Source organism: Camelus ferus, chromosome 6 (genome assembly GCF_009834535.1).
Source record: "Camelus ferus isolate YT-003-E chromosome 6, BCGSAC_Cfer_1.0, whole genome shotgun sequence".
NCBI lineage: Eukaryota > Metazoa > Chordata > Mammalia > Artiodactyla > Camelidae > Camelus > Camelus ferus.
This window is the reverse complement of record NC_045701.1, coordinates 2,029,235-2,042,038: the sequence shown is the minus strand read 5'-3', so window position 1 is coordinate 2,042,038 and position 12,804 is coordinate 2,029,235. Positions and strand designations below refer to the sequence as shown.

At 53.2% G+C, this 12,804-nt stretch overlaps 1 protein-coding gene across 1 annotated transcript in view; it reads left to right on the top strand.

Annotated features, from left to right (window-relative positions):
- SMAD3 (SMAD family member 3) overlaps positions 1–12,804 on the top strand; it is a 110,395-nt gene that overhangs the window by 9,324 nt on the left and 88,267 nt on the right. The window lies entirely within an intron of this gene.

The window sequence follows — 12,804 nt, the reverse complement described above, 5'->3', positions numbered from 1 at the left end:
GCCCCCAGGGGTCTTGGATCTTCCAGGTCCCCTGTGGACCTTTTCCCCAGGTCCACCTGCCTCAGGAAGGGCAGACTGCGTAGACCGTGGACAGGGTGTGCACCTGTGGGCCCAAGCGCTGGTAAGGTGGGCAGGCCTGGGGGATGGAGGAATCGGATGGAGTTCAGGCTTGTCGTGTCTGCGTGGATGTACATGAAGCCCCTGTAAGGGTGGGGTGGTGCCCGGGTGGGCTGGGGTTCGGGGCCAGCTCTCTTGAGTGTCTGTGTTCCAGTGTGAAACCAAGGGGACAGAGAACTCTCCGTTCGGACCTGGGCTCCAGGGTGGTATTAAGGTTATCTGTCAAGGTGGGACGATAGAACATTGTCTCTTTATCAGCCTGTTACCTTGTTTTCTGTCTTTTAAATATGACACACGGTGGTGGGCTTGCAGAGGTACGTACTCTTGCTCGGGGACCCATCAGTGAGGGAGGCAGGCCCGTGGTTAGCACAGCTCTGTTAGCTGAGGCCCCGCTCGGGGGGCACCATTCCACGGACGGGGGATTGTGGGCACTTCCACAGGGATTGATTTCCCTCCCCTTGAACCCAGATCAGTGAATTAAAAACAGATCAGGGAGAAGGTGATAGATAGGGCAGTTGTCCATCTGAAAAGTGGAGCAGAGAGTCCAGCCACTGAGAGTGCATTTGGTGGTTGGATATATTCACTGGGCACTGACTTTGTGCTGGGCCTCAGGGGATACAGAGGTGCAGAGATAAAAATCCTGTTTCTGAACTGCGCAGAGGCAAAAAGGAACATGGTGACCACAGTTACGGTGGGCTCATGGGAAGGACACCCTGGACAAAGTGATGTTTGGGAGCCCGGAGGAAGAGCAGCTTGCTTTCTCGGGGAGTCAGAAGGCTTCACCGAGAAGGTGATGTTCCAGCGGGGCTTTGAAGGATGGATAGGAGTGTGGGAGTGAGGGGAAGGCGGCATGGAGCACCGACCAGACACAGCATGGAAGGGCCTGGTGTCTGGGGCAGGCCGGACAGTTCAGGGTGGCCAGAACGTGGAGGAGGGAGTGGCCGGGGAGGAGCTGGAGAAGGATGTTGCCAAGGGCTTCAGTCGGCCAGGCTTGGCGCTTGGACCTTGCCCCGTAAGCACCCAGGAGATTTTAAAGCAAGGGAGTGGCGTGGCTGAACACCGGTCTGTTGGAGTTTCATTTCCTCCCCCACCCCGCGGCTGGTAACAGCAGGTTTTCTGCCTGAGTTATCCGGGTCAGAGTCATAATCCCTTACACCACCATGTGGACAGCTTTAGGCTATGTCTGGACCAGGGTGAAAATGGTGTTTTGTTCGCCGTCAGGAGAGAAGATGTGTTGTGCAGCCAGAAGGGCTCTGGGAGTCCAGGGCTTCAGGTACTTAGCCAGTGAGTCATGCCGCCCTCTTGACATGGATTCCTTGGGAAATTAAGCAGGGGGTCACTGGGCTCCCATGCTGACACCTGTTCTTCCCAAGCAAAGGCCTAGAGATCCGGTCCCGGCCTCTCTCTGGGTCGCCCCGGGCCTGGCACCGTGTCTTTATGTGGAATGTCTCTGGTCGATGTTTTTAATTTCTTCATTGATGATCATCTAGGCCAGGCTTTCCAATTCCAGACCACACTGCAGTGAGCAAAAATACCGAAATTCTCGGCTGCAGACTCATAGAATGCTGTCATGTATTAAAAACAGAGTGTATTCCTTAATAAGAGAGTAAAACGGTTTATTTAAGTTGGTGGTGTTCATTTATTTTATCACTGAGAGCAAACAGAAATCCCGTTGACTGTTGAGAGATGGTGTACAATTTACCTCATCTGTTTAGAAGCAGCTTTTTGTTGTTAATTTAAGTTTATAGGTTTTTAGAAGAGAAAAGTTTTAGGTCCATGGACTGATTTGAGTTCGTGGACCATGCTGGAAAGCACGAATAGGGGCCTCTGCTGAAGGAGCAGCATCTGCAGGGGCTTGCATTCAGGAGACTCAGGTTCAAATCCCGGCCCTCCCACTGACTGCTCTGGTGACCACAGACCAGTCACCTGGTCTCTTCGGGCCTCCCTTTCCTCAGCAGTAAAATGGCAGAAAACGATGCCTCTGTCGGTAGGATTACTGACGTTGTTTATTTAGATGAGCTGTGCATTAAAAGCGCTTTGCAGGCTGCAAAATATTACGCGTGTCACTCATTATTTCTTTATGAAGCCCAACTCAGTATTGCTAAAAACCCCTTTTGACAGAGATGGAGGTAAGGCTTCCAAGTTCACGGCTGCATTTTCACAGAGACCTCAGAGAAAATCACAAACGATGCACAAAATTCAATAGGAGTATGAACGCAGGGCGTGCGTGCTGGGGGTCCCGTTCCAGAAGCTTCGGTGAGCTGATGCTCTCAGCCTTGTCCAAGGCTCCGGGTCAGCTGTGCTGCCCTGCGGCCGATCACCTGAGCCCCCTCCCCTCGGCCTGATCCTGGTACACGGAGCACGGACCGGGGGCCGGCTGTACGCCAGGCCCCAGCATGGGCATCGGCCAGTTGGTTGATTTTCTTTGCCCATCAGCAGGATTCTGGGAAGGATGAGTTGCTCATGTTTATAGGGGAGGAGCCTGAGGCTTTGAGGGGCCAGTGGCAAAACAGGAATCTGAGTTTAGGTCCCTGGTTCCTTAGCCCCAGTTGTCTTCCCCGAGGCCCCCCGAGAAAGGGCTGCGATTCTCATCCTCACAAGAAGATCCAGGAAAGTTGCTTAAAGTCTCATGATAGGAGATGGAGCTGGATTTGCCTCTGAAATTCTGCCCCTTCTATTCTAAGGTGACTATAAAACATATTAAACAAATCAGGGTTCTTCTACGAGTGAAAAGGGGCAGTGCTGTTCTCAGTTATGGCCGGGAAATGGGCGTAGACCTGGACTGTCTGAGCAAACCCGGATAAATAGTTCCTGCAAGTCAGCCGGGCTCTGTGATCGTGGTACCTGACCACGGCAACTGGGAGGGTTCGCTCAGCAGGCTTCCGTGCCACCTGCTGAAGTGTCAGGGACTGATAGTCATTTACTGCCATCCTGAGTGGACTGACTTGCCTAAGACCATTTGGCACGTTGGCAACATGATATCTGAAAACTGGACAAGACCTTAAGGATAATCTAAACCGGTCAAGTTAGCACCAGAGCTTACTTAACTGCAGTAGGACTTCGGGGACATTTGGCCGTGCTGACGGCCACTCTGAAGGGGAGGGGGCAGATGTGGGAGGTGGGGGTGAGGTGTGTCCGGGGCATGTGGGGGTGGCAGTGAGGGCGTGGAAGAACATTGACCTGACTCGGGGATATCTGCACCCTCCTTGGGCCACGTCCCTTCAGAACCCAGGAGATGCCACTAGGTCCAGTGCAGCTTAGATGAGATTTAATGGCCAGGAGCAGGGCCCTCGTCTGTGCGCTGATCTCTCCTTCTCCATATGTGGTGAGGCCTCAAAATACTGCTGGCTGTGAGCTGGTGGGAGTTTAGCGAATAAACCTTCTGCCAAAGCGTTTTGGAAGGTGTTAAAAATACCAGCGAACATGCCTTTTCTTTCTCCTTGGTTGTGGTAAATGCATAGATGGTGCCAGGGCCGCCGTGGAGCCAGTGGCCCCAGGTAACCCCCTCTGCCAGTGGAACCCCGAGAGAGGGCGTGTCATGGGATTCGTCTCTGCGATCGTCCAAGCCTCATCCTTCCTCTCCTGCCCCAAATCGTCCGTCAGGGGTCTGGGGAGGGACCTGAGTTCTCTGTGCTCTCCAAGCAAACTGTCTGCCGTGGGTGAGGCCCTGTCTGATGAGCTCCGAGGAGAGGAGCTGGAGTGACGAAGAGGCCTGCTTACGGGCTGAGAAAAGCGAAGTGTAAATTCAAACCAAACTTGGCACTTGCTTGGAGAACTTCAGCTGATACTGCGGTGCTCTGGTCGTCATCCTTTGTGGCTGTGCCATGTCTTATAAATAGAACAAGATGCATTTCCTTTTTTTTTTTTTTTTTTTTTGAAAAAAAAAACCCCACATATGCAAGGAGGCATGTGTGTGGGTGAATGTGGGCAGGGAGCATTAATTATTTATGTTCCAGTTCATAGGATAGTCAGCGTGGGAACTGGGCCCTGGGCTTCATGGAGATGACTAGGCCATCTTGTGGGTCAGGCTGGAATCTGCTTTTGTGTTTCTTGGGTTCCAGCTCTCTTCCCCATTGCCACCCTCTCCTCCCTAGCAGAGGCCCTCGATTTCTAATGCCTGGATTCCTCAGTAAGCCAGTGGGCTCCTTCCCTCTCTGATCCAATCCCTAATCTGGATCAGGGGCCAGACTCCCTGTATTCGGATGCTTTGGGCTGCAAGTAACCTGAAACCCTGCTCACAGCGTCCACAGTGTGGGGGCGTGTTACCTCCCCTGAGAAGTCTAGAGGCAGGGAGGGTTCAGGCACCAGCAAGGACTTGGGAGCCTGCCATCTTCCTGCTCTTCCACCTTCAGCCTGATGGCTTTTGTCGTCGGGGTCCAGCTCTCATGACCAGTGATGGCCACAGCGGCTCCAGGCAGTGCCCTCTTTACATGGTTGCATCCAAGGCAGAAAGGCTGCTTCTCTTTGGGGGAGGGTCTCTTTCTCCAGAAGGGAACCTTTCCCAGAAGCCTCCTGGTATCTCATTGGCCACTGTCATGTCACATGCAGTCAGTGGCAGAAATAATGGATTGTGATAAGCCTTTTGAAGTCAAGGACTCAGACTGTTTCTTTGGCTCCTTATGGTGCTTAGTACCTGCTAGGTACTTAGTAAATTTCAATGAATACTTGTTAATTGCTGTCTTCCCCGTTCTCTGAGTAGGCTCCCGAACATTGGCCTGGTGTTGTGCTGATTTCTGAGGTTATGACTGATTGGCAGACCACTCAGAGACCAGATCTTGCCCTCATGAAGCTTGTAGTCCAGTTGGAGAGATGATTATATAATTATGTTCAGAGCATCTACGGTGTGGATTGTAGCAGCCTGCCTTCGGGCAGTGTCGGAACAGGAGATTGGGCCTCAGGGAGAGAGATGGAAGTCAGACTCAGAGGAGACAGTCAGGACCTCTGAATGCTGTGCCTGAGAATGGCATATTTTCTGACCCAAGCCAGGTTGTTTCAGGATTTCTGTCTCCACGCCTCTAGCAGTCTTGTTTTCCTGTTGACAAAATGAAGGTAAAAATTGCCCTCGAGTGTGGAGTGGGGGCAGGGTACAGAGCTAAGAGCCTCCTGCCCCCAGGGGAAAATTTTCTAAAGGTTCTTGCAGTATTCTAGCTTCAAAACCCTGTGAAATATAATTGCATGCTTAGCGTCTTTGTGCGTCTCACTGGCTTTGAAGCTGCTGGAAACTTTCTCTGAAAGCATATAGATGAAGAAATAAGAATTCTATAAATGTTCAGTGGTTAAAAACAAAGAGCTGGCCGATTTATAGAACTTCTTGGTCGTTTTTCTGGTGGAACATTCTGCCGACAGGAATACCCTGGAGTTTTCCTGTCATAGTCAGCTAATAACTGACTTCAGGTCTGCAAATGTGTTTTTCATTCCAATTCAGAGAAAACAGAGGCTGTCCCAAGGCCTCGTGGTGTATTTTCCTATTGATCTAGGAGCTGGGGTGACCCGGGACCCCCAGAACATCACAGAGCTAATTAAAGATGGTTCATTTGAGGTTTGCCTGTTTTTCTTGCTGGATGGAAAAAGTTGCAATTTTGGCTTTTGTTGTTAAAAAAAAAAAAAAAAGAGAACCTATCGCCACGGCTGGTCCAGGAGGTGGGGGTGGGGCGTGCACTTCCCAGCACACACGTGACACGCTGCCCTCCTGCCCTCTTCGCAAGGCCCCCCCACAGAGAAGCATCCTTGAACATGGGCCCGGGAACCAGAGCAGCTACTTCCCTTGAAAATTCCTGAGTTTCCAAGAGTAGTTAGTGGCCAGGTGAGCCTCGGCATGAAACCCAGCGAAGTCGTTCCAGTGTGAGGCGCGTTCTGTTTGACCAGCTCGAGCTCTGAAGTTAATGGTCCAAGGTCCCCACTCGGAGTCAGCATGTGGGGAGATGGAGGCCCTGACAGCCATTCCAGGGGGCCCCCAACCCTTTGTTTAACCACGGCTGTGGACCAGTGGTCTCCGATGTTTACCATCGCCTGTTTATAAGAGGGAAGTGTGGTCACACTTCTATCTCTTTTGTGGGCTGCACGGTCGCCTTACTGGGGCTCATGTGGGAAGTGGTTACCGTTCGGAGGAGGGTGAAATAACAGTGCTCACAAAGGGACTTTGATCCAGGAATCTTTTTGAATGTCACCTTTTGGCCACTGTGTTTTTTGCTTTTATTTTTTGCCTATCGGCCTTAACTTCAGTGACGAGAAAATCGAACCACACACTGGACCTCGTTCCACCCAGCTGGGCTGAATCAAAATTGCATTTCCAAGTGTTTCTCCTCTCCCTGGGTTTCAGTGTGGGGTTGACTCCCAGCTCTGTGGTTCTGCACAGCTGGGGACCCTCAGCTTCTGCTGCCCTCTGGGCGTCCATATACGAGCACCCCAGCAATACTTGGAATTGAACTTTGGCCGTTTCCTTCTGTTCTCCTTCCATAACCTACACTGGTCTTTATCTTCATCATTATGGGAGCCCTCAGGTTCAATGAAGTGTTGAACCAGTGAGTGAACAGACACAGGGGTGCATGTGAAGGGACTGCGACCTTGGTGTCCTGTTTCTCTCGTGAGGCTGAGGCCCCTCGGCCACTGTCTGGTAGAGCTTGGCTTTCTGACTTCAGGAAGGTCGGCTTCTCTGGGTATCAGTGTTTGCTCAGTTACTCAAGGTCCAAGAGAGATCCTCTGAGGTCTGGACCAGCTCTGATACTTCACAACACCCCTCCGCCCTCTCTTCCCTGACTTCTTGCTTTTCATTCATTTCTTGAAGCACATATTTTCCTGGGGGGCAAATCTAATTTTTCATCTGATGCTCTACCTTCAGACCTGGCCCGTTCATTGATCACCTTCTTTAACTCTGCTACAGTTATGGTTTAACTCATCAGATACTTACTGAGCATCTTTAGTTGGTGATGGTGGTGGTACCACTGCCAGACACCCTGGTCCAGGAGCTGTCAGTGCCCTGCTGATTTAAACAGTCATACATACCCTGCTGCCTGGAGCTGCCAGGCTTGTGTTGACATGAGGCTCACCTGATGAGAATCTAGTCCCCGTTTCCAGGCTGAGGGAAATCAGTCTGCAGGCAAAGAGGAATTCTCATTTAGCCCGAGGCACAGGCTTCCTAAGCGCTTTTAGCACCAGCTGCGTTCCAGCCGTGGCGCTGTAAAATTACGGGAAGGAAGGGAGCCGTGTTCACAGGTTGGTTAGAGATTTTGAAACCAACAATCTACTCTTTCTTATCCACAAGAAAGCCGAATACGCTGCGGGCTTTGGGTCTCTCAGCCCCGCAGCTTCACAGAGTGCCCTTTCAAAACCTGGGTAGCCTCTTTCTGCTAATGGCTTTTTCCATGAGTCTCTGCCAGCCAGTAAGTATATATTCTTTGAGGATTCTGATTTGACCAGCACGCTCAGGCCTCTTTAAAGAGAAGAGGCATCTTTGCCCTTAGCTGTTTTAAGGCTGGCGAAGGAGATAAAGCCGTGAGAGGCTGGCTGCTGAAAGCACATGAGAAATAAACCACAGCTGTTCCTGGGACCTTGCTTTTGTTGGGGGCGGGGGGGGGGTGTCCCCAGGGGCTCCTGTGTGGTGCTTGGAGGGAGAACCAGAGCAGAAGACCTGGGGTCCAGGCCTGTCTTATTGGGAACCAACTTCGTGACCTTGGGTGAGTCACTTTGCTCCCCCGGCCCCTGGTTTCCTCCTTGACAACCGAGAGGCGTCTGCTTAGCAGGATTTTTAACGTTTCTCCACCTTAAACGTTCTCATTCTTGAGCTTGCATTCAAAGAAATGACTCTGTTACTCATTCGGAGAGTTTCAGGATCACTGTACAATCTCTCTGGGGGCTGGAGACTGGGGCCTGCACTTGAGGCGGGATGGAAGGAGGTTAGAGGTGCGGGCTATGCTGTGGCAGCTGGGACGCCTGCTTCCTAGTGATTCACATTTACTTGTCCATCTTCTGTAGAAGGTTCTCAGCCTTGGCTACTTACAAAAAGTTGGGGTACCCAGACCCTGCCTGAGAGCAACTGAAAATTTCTGCAGGTGGGGCCTGAGCATCAGTATTTTTAAAGCTCTCTGGGTGATTGTGGTATGGAGCCAGGAATGAGAATCAGCAGCCTGAGATCTGAGGTAAAGCTGTGTGGTTCAGTGTTCCGGGCATCTGTTCTGGGGAAAAGTGATAGTGGTTGGTTTAAAAAAAAAAAAAATGGATGAAAAGCACATGTACACGGAGAGAAAAAAGTTCTAGATTTTAGAAGCCTGTTGGTTTGGTAATCACAACTGCCGATGGTGAGTTGCTGCCCGGAGGCTTGGAGCCCCAGTTTTCCCATATCTCTGGGTCAGTGGTTTCCCAGCGTCTCTGAAGTAGTGGAACCATCTGTAGCTGGTTATTGCTGCTTGGGAAACTCAGAGTTCTGAGTCGGGGGAGGGGTGTGGTGGAGCGAGGGCGGGGGGGGGGCAGGGCTGGGCGAAACAGACCATTGCCCACACCCACACTTTTTTTCATGAAGCTCAGTCAGAGGCCTCAGCCGGCGCTGGCATCCCTCAGCGTCGGATCCTCGGCAGCCTCCTGGTGGATTTCAGGGGCTGTGGAAGTGCGTCAGCTACGCTGTTCCCTGGGCTTCGGTGAAAGTGTCCCAGCCCTCGATGGAGAGCATCTCGCTACTTCATCAGCTGTAGCATCCCCAGCCTCCCGCGTGTGCCCAGTTGTTCGTGGTTTCCCGCATGGACGCCATCCGCACAGCCTAGGAAGTCAGGGGGCACAGCCGTCCAGATGGAACATGGCTGGGAAAGGGCAGCTAAACTCTAGTGTCTTTTCAGGTAGAGGGAAGGGCATGCTGTGGTGGTGGTAGGACCACAAAGGCGAATTTAATGGGTATGAAATGAGCTTCAGGAGGGAAGAGGTCTTGTCAATACTCCTCAAGCCCAAAGAGCTTCACAGATGGGAGGGGCGGGGCTGAGGGGCTTTTAAAACGCTAAGGCTGGAGATGCAGGTGTAGACACTTAGGCCAGATGGAGGCTGCTGGTTTTCAGATAAACGAGGCATCCGTCAGTCAGTAGTTAGGAAGCAAGGCACTCAGAGAAATGGCAAATTTGGCTCCTGCCCTCAGAGAGCTTCCAGTCTTCCTGGGGGTTTGAATGCACAAGTGTAGGACAGGAGTGGAGGCCTTCTGTGCCGTGGTCACAGGGCGAGTACCCAGGGGTTCAGAAGGTGGGGTGATGAGTGGGAGGATGGGATGGATGCACCAAGGGATGTGAGCCTGAGCTAGTAAAAGGGAGATGCAGGGCCCCACCGTTGAATTGGGCCTGTCTCCCCGCTTCTAATGTGACATTGGCTATCTTTGGGGAGCAGCCCCGAGGGGCACCCCACTGCTAGCAGGAATAACTTGATGTTCTCTGCTTTCGGGAGGCAATTTTCCTCTAGCTCTTTCCTTCCCCTGCAGAGGAGGGGTCGTCTTGGCCAGCACCCTGCCTTGACAATTACCACCCGCCCACCTGAATTTCCCAGAAATACCATGTAAGGTGATTGTTCTTGGTTCCAGTAACCACCCGGCTGCCTCTCAGCGGTGACTGCATCTCAGGTTGGGATGGGAATGATTATCTGCACATCAGAAAACTCACATTTGTCCTGCAAGCAAGTTGCGTGATCATCAGCAAATGCAGGACTGGCTCTGGTAGGCGCTGGCGGTGGCCAAGGCTATTATTTCTCTGTGGGTAATTATTCCTGGCTTCACAGTCACGAGCCGAGCATAGTCAGGGGCAGATAAGAAAGCTGTACACGGAGCAAAGTACGTTTTTCTTAAGGTGGGCGGCACTGGCCTTATATATATGTGTGTGTTTAAAAAAAGACCTATATTTTCTGGGCAGTAGAACTTAAGTTTCCAGTAAACATCTCCTCCCTTTTTACTTTACCTTTTAATTTGGTGTTTATGGTCTCTGTGCTTTGAAATTGTTTTTGTTGTGATGCCAGCTCGGCCTGAAATGGTGGGGGAGGGGGGAGGCGAGCCAGGCCCTTCAGAAAATGTGGTTTCCATCAGAGTTCTTAAGAGTTCCTCTGGCCCAGCTGATGGATGCTCAGCGGTGATTGCTGGAACCCTTCTAGGAGAATAAAAGCGGAGACCTGGGGCTGGAGGTGGGAGGGGCTATGCATTGAGTCGTTTCTGCCCCATTATCGCCTTTACCTTGGCAGGAATCACCCGTGTGGAATTCTGGTCCGGGGTTTGTTTTCCTCTGTTCCCCCACTGGCCTGTGTCGATGCTTTGCACTGGAAATCAGACCTGCCCGGAGCCCCGAACCTGGAACGAATTCTACGGGACGGACACACACACACACACACACACACACACACACGTTGGCCCGTGCTGAGCGCAAGGCGGCCTCGCCCTGGAGACTTGGTGGATCACCCTGTTCCTTGGCTTCACCTGTCCGCTGCGGGGGGGGGGCCGGGGCTGCCCGCCGTGGAGACGCGGGGAGGAGGCCAGGTGGATTGCATCAGTGAGCGTGGACAGCGCAGAGGAGGGGAGGGGGGAGCAAGGCCGCTGGCTCCGGGGGGGGGCGGGGGGGGGGGAAGAAAGTCTCCAAGCGCAGCAACACTGCCCAGGCTGCGCGGTAGGGGCCGGCGTGAAGGAAGCACAGGCAGTGTTCTGCTGCTTTCTTACACCTTCTAGTTCAGCGCAGCCAGGAAGGCTGTCTCAGAATCCACCCTTCTCCGGGGCCACCCCCTCCCCCCCTCCCCGATCCGAGGGAGCAGCTGCTCGGGGTGGGGTGGAGGGAAGCAGGTCCCCGCAGCGGTTCACACCTGGGGTCCGGGAGCACGTGGTGCGGGCCGGGCTGCTCATACCTCTGCCCAAGGCGCCCCTTCTCTGGCCCGAGAGAGCCCAGTGAACCGAGAAGGGAGGGCCCTTCCCCAGGGACCCTCATCACCCTGCCCCGCAGAGTTCCCAGGAGACCCCAGTGGAGCATATGACACAGAGCAAACCATCCTGCATGTGTACACACCCAGCAGCTTTCTCTTGCAAGGTGGGCTTTTTTTTTTTTGGCCAGTGATGGGGAGGAGGGGGAGATGGCTGCCTTTTTTTTTTTTTTTTTTTTTTCTTTTAAGTTCTGAAGACACCAGGCTGCCAGACCCCAGAGGGATGAGAGAGACAGGCTGGAAACCTGTGCGCTGCCCTCTTTCTGCTCAGCTCTCCCCGCCCAGCCACCGTTGCTGCTTGGCAGCTTTCTCGCTGGCCTTTTCCCCACTTTCCTTTCCCTGTGAGCCTCTTGATGATTCTCAACAGCAGGAAAAGAAGCCAAGGGTCCCTCTACCTGTGACTTGCATCTCCCCCCTCCCCTGGCATCACAGGGCGTGGAGCACACTTTGATAGTTTGCGGAGCAACTTCCCGCTGTCCTGCCTTTCACAGCAGTGGGTGGAGGCGGGAAGTGGCCTTACCTCTGTTTGGGAGGTGACCGGGGACAGTCTCTGTGTTAGTGGAGGAGCGGGGACTGAAGCCCTTCTCTGGTTCTTTGACAGGGACGTTCGTTGTGGCCGCCAAAATAAATGCACATGGCGTGTGTGCACAAGAGGGTTCTCAGGATATCACTCCAACCATAAGGGGTTCTTTTCCAACCGCTGTCCCTGGGAAGGGGGGACACCACCACCGTGACCTTTTATGGACTGTATCTTACAGCATACAAAGCACCGTCACATACGTGATTTTATTTCGTCTGTGTAACGATCCCTGGAAATAGATGCTGGCCCAGACGAGCAAAATGGGGAGGCCTAGAGATGTGAGTGACTCGGCCCAGGGCCCCCAGCTAGTCAGCCGCCCAGTGGGAAGGGGGCAGCACCAGCTGGAAGCCGTGGATGGGGAAGCGAGAGTCCAGTAGTGTCCTCGGCGGTGACACCAGCAGTTGGAGGCACTGTGTTTTGCTATTCTTGCCTGTGCAGCCACATAGGGTCGAGGTTCCTGACCTGACTCTCCCCCAGAGGGCCTGACTGCATGCCCTCCCCCGCGTGGAAGTCTGGATGGTGTGCAAGGAAGAGGGCACACCCAGGCCGAGTGCAGGCTGCCCGAGGGAGTGGGGACAGGCTGCTCAGGAGTGACTGGAGTCGGGGTTCACCCTGCTCAGGGTGGGGCTTTGTATTTCGCACAACTGAGAGGCCGACTTTGCAGGGCACGTGCAGGAAGGCAGCCCTTCAAATCAGGGCACGTCTCTGGTGCAGTAGGAAGACCGGGAGTCTGGAGTCTGACCGATTTGTTGAAAATCCCAACTCTGCTCCTCAGTAGCCGTGGTCTCTTGGGACAATCACTTCAATACTTTGAACGTCACCTTGAGGCTACTCACTATGTCCTGCGGAAACGTGGGGTCCCTGCCACGGTGTGGGTTGTAGATAGTCATTCCCCTGGTCAGAAGGGACTTGAGAGGTTATCTAGTCCAGCCCCTTCCAGAGATGGAGACTGAGGCTGTGGAAGGAACGGTGACTTGCCCCGGATCGTGGTAAATGAATGGGGAGAGTGGAGCTGGGGCCAGGCCTCTGGATCCCGTGCCTGGGTGTTTTATTTGTTTGTGCTTTGCAGGAACCTGGGTAGCTTTTCTTGCTGGTTCACAGCCCGGCCGATAGCCATACCTCTGAGTAGTTAGTTGTCTGATGAAGTCAAGTCAGCCAGCCCCCAGGGATGGAAGTGTGAGGCCTCTCCG